Source organism: Dunckerocampus dactyliophorus, chromosome 11 (genome assembly GCF_027744805.1).
Source record: "Dunckerocampus dactyliophorus isolate RoL2022-P2 chromosome 11, RoL_Ddac_1.1, whole genome shotgun sequence".
In the NCBI taxonomy this organism is placed as follows: Eukaryota; Metazoa; Chordata; class Actinopteri; order Syngnathiformes; family Syngnathidae; genus Dunckerocampus; species Dunckerocampus dactyliophorus.
Genome location: NC_072829.1, coordinates 20,639,191 through 20,644,860, shown reverse-complemented (window position 1 = coordinate 20,644,860; position 5,670 = coordinate 20,639,191). Strand labels below are relative to the sequence as shown.

Below are 5,670 nucleotides of genomic sequence, written 5' to 3'. Positions count from 1 at the left end.
AGATGGCCAGTGAGGTGGCCGCAGCGTGACCAAGGGTGCCCACGGCCACTCCAGGCCATCCCATACCTCTGCCACTGCATTCATCCTTTTTTTCCACTTATCCGGGTTTGGATCGCGGGGGCAGCAGTCTCACGTAAGCCCAGACTTCCTGGTCCTCGGTCACCTCTTCCAAATACACCGGGATGACACCGAGGCATTCCCAGGCCGGTTATGACACATAATCCCTCCAGCGTGTCTTAGGTTTGCCTCATGAGTCCTGATTCATTCCCGAGTTTTGAACGACTCGGTCAATACTCGTCCGTCTGTAATGAACAATGTGAGAGAGATGGATGGACACAAAGACATCGCTGCCAAAAAATAACAACATTTGTATAAAAATCTTAACGAATGGGAGGCTTATTCAATATTGTGAGGTGATGGTGATATTTCATTATTTCCCCTTATTTTTTCAGGAAACTTACAACTTGCATACAGGTATTTTCAAATGCAAATGTTGACGTGTATGCATACATTTTGAATGAAAATCAAGTACATTATTCCATATTATTTAGTTTTACGAAAAAATGCATTCAAATATGCTCACACAAACACAAACTGGTCTCTTTGTTTGCGACAACAAAATAGCTGTCGGACAATTTTTGCCTTTTAAAAAGAATTTTCTGTTCCAGAGAATACAGTAAAACATATTTATTATAAACAGCTCATATTCAAAATTAACACAATACTTTCATAAGAAATCTTGTGATGGGACATTTTGCATATGGTATGTGTGCTTTGCGTTGGCATTTATTGAAATTCCATTGGAAATGACTTGCAAGCCATTTTGGATTCACCCATGATTGCTGAAAAGAAACATCTATTCATGCAACATCTATTCATCTATTAATAACATCTCTCAACATCTATTCATGCAAAGTTAAATGTAACATTATTTCTTGAGTTTGACATTTTTAAATACAGCAATAAAAGAAAACTGCCTTGCCTTATAAGTGACATATTTGGTCATGACTTTAGATCAGATAACAGAACATTATCACCAAAGTTCCACTTGGATTAGTCATTTCTAAATTTCTCACATAAAAACAAAATGTGCAATGCAGTCAGCCCCCTATCACAGCATCAATGTGATTGATTAAAAGAAAAAAAAAAATGCCGAAGGACGTTTTGTCCTTGCTCATCTGTTGGACAAAACTCCTTCCAGTTAATCTCTTTAGTAGTAATTATCCAGGCTGAGACTATTGGATGACTTTATATCTGTTTGACAACAAAATTGTTCCCTTATGTGTGCACCTTTCCTGGGGCCACCTTTCCTGGGATTTTGCATAGGAGCATACAAAGCTAGTATTTAAATACCAGGGCCAAACACTCTCATTTTGCAGCTGTTATACTTTTTGAAGTGCAAGTCAAACTTGTTGTTTTATTCCCTCTTATTTTGCTTGTCGCATTCAATGTCAGTCCAGATGCTCATATCCAAGCTATCGCAAAACAACGCGCAATTCATCATAGCGCTCACACCAGGGTCCTATTTAGTCATTTAGGGGCCCAAGGCAAACGTAGTCATTGGGTCCCTCCACATCCTTCTTTTTTTCATATTTACAAAATGTGAGTATGTAATTTTTTTTTTCCTGCTTTTGAAATCTGTTACAGTTATTTGTCACCTTAACTTGCTAGTTACATAGCCATGTTTATATACTCCCCTAAAAGCGATTTGAATATTAATGTTTATCATCTTCTAACAAGTGTCAATATGAGAAAATGATCTTCTTTCCTGAGCTTGATAAAGTCCTTAAAATCCTCCTGGGGGATTATTATTACCTAACAAGTGAATCATCTCAACGCTTTTACTGTAATTGACAAGAACACTAAGCGCCATTTAACATAGTTTACCGCTTTAATACTCACATCTTTGTGATGAAAAGCGTCACTCTCAGCTTCATCTCCTGCATTCCCCTCTGCTGAGGCTGACAGTAGCGGTGCTGCTGTTGTCATGTCTATGCTTGTTGTAACTGTGAAAAAGGTTGACACCTTCGGTAGTTTTGATAAAAACTGTTGGGTTTCCACTCGCCTTCTCCTCTTCTCCGCCCCACTGGGCTAACTAACTATGTGCCAACAAGTTTGTTTCGCTTCCGTCTTCTGGAATCAATCTGCACATGCGCAGTAACGTGGAATAGTCCATTGCATGAGAAGGGAGTGGCAGCGGTTGAAACGCTTATGCATTTTGATGTAGTTTTAAGCACGTGAATTAAGACTAAAAGAGTATTATGTACCTTAAATTAAAGAAAAAAATCAATAATCTGTTTTTTATGAGATGTTTGGGGGTCCTTGGAACTCTCTGGGCCCCTGACAATTGCCTGTGTTTGCCTAATGGTAAGTCTGCCCGTGGCTCACACTTTTATCAGATACACAGCAAATTGAGGAGTGTTAATTTTTTGGTGTTGATGAGAATCTTGAAGTTGGAGTGTCAATCTTACACTATTTGGAGTTGATCTAACACTGCATTTTCTTAAAAATGTTAAATTTAACACTGGATCATGAAAGTGTTGTAGTTAAAATGGAGTGTTGAAAATGTTTAAATCTTGTTAGTGTCACAATAAAGACATTCAACACTTCCACACTCCATTTAACACCTAACAGTGTTCACGTGCCCACGGACATTTCATTTAGACTCCACCCCTCACTTCACGTTGCTGATGGAAGAAGTTGACAATTAGGAATCATTTTGCATCAGTAGGTAAGTAAACGTTTAAATACTGTAGATGAACTATGAATGAATTGTGTTGTACCTTGTTTACACATAAAAAACGTTAGTTTTTGGTGTGATATTTAAGACTAATAAACTGAGGCAGCTGTTTCCACCCAAAGCCTTTGCTAATGTTAGCTCGTGTTTTTGCTAAGTTATATTTTCTATTAAGTGTTGCTGTGAGCTGAATCGGCACTGCCTGGGCAACATTTGTCAAAGTAAGTGAACGCTACGTTATATCTTCATTTTTAATGAGCTAATGGCTAACTAGCTAATTGGCACGAGGAGCCCCCACACGTAGGCCTGCTGGCCCCCAGCAAAGGACTTGATATGCTGTACAAGATACAAGATATCAAGGTTGGCAACTCTAATTGTTACTTTAACTTAAAAATAATTGTCAGGCGTGTGTTGGAAGTGAACTACACAAATTTTTTTTTAGAATGATGCATCTTTATTTTTCTTCTTGATTCACAGCAAACCTTTCCTTGAGACTTACGTGAATGTGGTAAGTAATATTTTTTTTTTCAATCAATGCATAATAAGCCCTGCAACTGTGGCAATTCCATATTTATTTAATTATTTTAGTAGGATGTTTTATATTATTATTATTATTTTATTTATTCTTATTCTCAGAGGTGGATGGAGATGTGTAGACTCCACTATCCCTTCACCCCAGTTATCGCCAGTTGGTGGCGAGTCTCCACTCTTGCCGACTACATCCCATTCATCAGGTTCGACAATTTATCCTTCAGCCCACAAGAGGAACCCAACAGAACCAATGGATCAGGATGAAGCATGACGGGTAAGCTTTGAGTAAATGAATGTAAAATTAATATTATCAATGATATGTAGTGTTTTTATACATGACATTGTTTTATTGAAGAATCCTCTTGAATTCCCATGAACACACTATATATCATTTTAATATTTTTGGCAGAAAGTCGGTGGTGTTTTGAGGGCCAATCCGAAAGGTGAGGAAATCTTCAAGGAGTGCAACAAGACTGAAACACTAACCGATGCAAGGTGTAAACAGATGGTGAACATCCTGGCTGCAGATATGATGGAGCTGCATGGGTAAGAAGAACTTCCCCCTTTCCATTAGAACAGTCATTCCACGTAAGACCATGTACTGTGGGAATGGTTCTATCTGTGATCATTAACTATGATTTGTTTTGAAAGGAGGGTTCCGCCATCATGTGTGATGAGAAATTACGCCCTGAGAATTGTGACTTGTTTTCCATACCTAAAAGATCCATTCTCCAAACCTGGATATGTAAGTGTCTTTTCAATGTAAAACCCAAAGTACTGTTTTTGTTTTTCCTTTAGGTGTGTAGTTTGTATTAAACTCTTGTTTCAAATATGTTCATAGGATGCTTAGCTTAGCGGCAGTGGCTCAAGAGGTAGAGCAGGTCGTCCAGAAATCGTAAGGTTGGTTGATCTTGCTCCCTCCACCCAGTCACTGTTGTGTCCTACACTTCTCCTGGCTCTCAAAGCCGTTCCAAGACTGTTTCTTCATGATGGTCCAAAAACCAGAGGAGAATATCTGTTAACTGGTCAACAGCTGTTTGGTGAGGAGTGCAGGGAGGGGCTATCTACAATAAGACATTCAACTGATGAATCCGTGGTCAAAGAAGATGAGAGCAACTTTCCAGTATCGACAGAATATGATCCAAGCACAAGATGTATCATCGTCTGTTCTCAATGTGTTCCCTCGCTTCCTTGATGTTCCTGGATTGGTAAGGAAATCTTGAGTATTTGGACTATTTCAGTATTAGATTACCCATTACATCAACCATTTGTAAACCTGTAGGCCTACAGTATATGAAATATTCATGTCTTGTTTATAGATTGACCAGGATTTCTCAATGATGTTTGGTGATGAAGTATCTCAGAGGTTCCTGGCTAAGTGGTCAACTGTCTTCAAAGCAAAAGTCATTGCAGACTTCAAGACTCTCCCGCAAAAGCAGAACATTGATGAGTTGCTGTCAGGAACTGAACCTCAACCTGATGACAGCTGTGGGTGAGAAGTTACGGTATAGATTACCATGTTGGTGTGTTCAAATGTACTGGATGTAGCTTTGATCTACCTGTGTTCAAGAAGATCTGTGATATAATAAAACACAAAGAATGTGCTTTCATAATAGCCTGTAATGTAGAAACGATGTACTATGAGGACCTGTTTAACGCGTACTGCATAGAAGACCAAATGCTTGAGTTTTCTGTCATGTGTTTAAATGAACTGACTCATTTCAGACCATTTGACAAGCAGTGCTCTAATGACAGTTGTCAAAGAGCAAACATACTGTAGTGCCCTGCTGTTATTTAAGCTACTGTCTGTTGGAAATGAAATGTTTTTGAATAAAATGTATGAAGCAGTCAACTAGTCATTTTTAAAAAATGTTTAAATTTTATTTTGAAGTAGTATATTAACACTTTTATAGTGTTAATGTTGCAACTCCTTTTGAGAGTAAAATGACACTATAAGAGTCAATAAATGACTCTTAAGAGAATTAATTTGTGACACCTCACACTAGTGTTAAAAAAATGCAACACCGGTTGGTGTCGAGGAGTGTTAAATTTTAACTATATAAATAGTTAATATTGACTCTACAATGGTGTAAAAATGGCTACACTTTCAAAAGTGTTAAAATAACACTTTGTAGAGTGGACCCCATGGGACACTTTGAAAGTGTTGAGATTAACTCCTACAGTGTCAATTTAGGCTTACTGAATTTGCTGTGTAGACACACACACACTCCATTATTCGCATACACATACACAGCAGCTCCACACAGTAAGTTAAAGTAACAAAAGAAAATGGAATTTCTTGCTTTACATCCATATTTGAAAGTGTATTGAGCTGGCAAGTTTAACATTATAAAATATTAAATAGCTTCTCCATTGTAGTGTCACGGTACAAGTGAACAAAC

The 5,670-nt window shown here is 38.0% G+C and overlaps 1 long non-coding RNA gene across 5 annotated transcripts; it reads left to right on the top strand.

Moving 5' to 3' along the window:
• Positions 1 to 584: 584 nt before the first annotated feature.
• Positions 585 to 5,458, top strand: LOC129190064 (uncharacterized). 5 transcript variants are annotated; one of them, XR_008572924.1, is made up of 7 exons: positions 585 to 2,731; positions 2,913 to 3,245; positions 3,374 to 3,542; positions 3,678 to 3,814; positions 3,920 to 4,013; positions 4,110 to 4,476; positions 4,588 to 5,458. It is a non-coding gene; the product is annotated as an uncharacterized LOC129190064 (long non-coding RNA). The 5 variants fall into 5 exon arrangements; XR_008572926.1 differs by having other exon boundaries at positions 587 to 2,731; positions 3,215 to 3,245; XR_008572925.1 differs by having other exon boundaries at positions 587 to 3,097; positions 3,215 to 3,245.
• Positions 5,459 to 5,670: the final 212 nt, after the last annotated feature.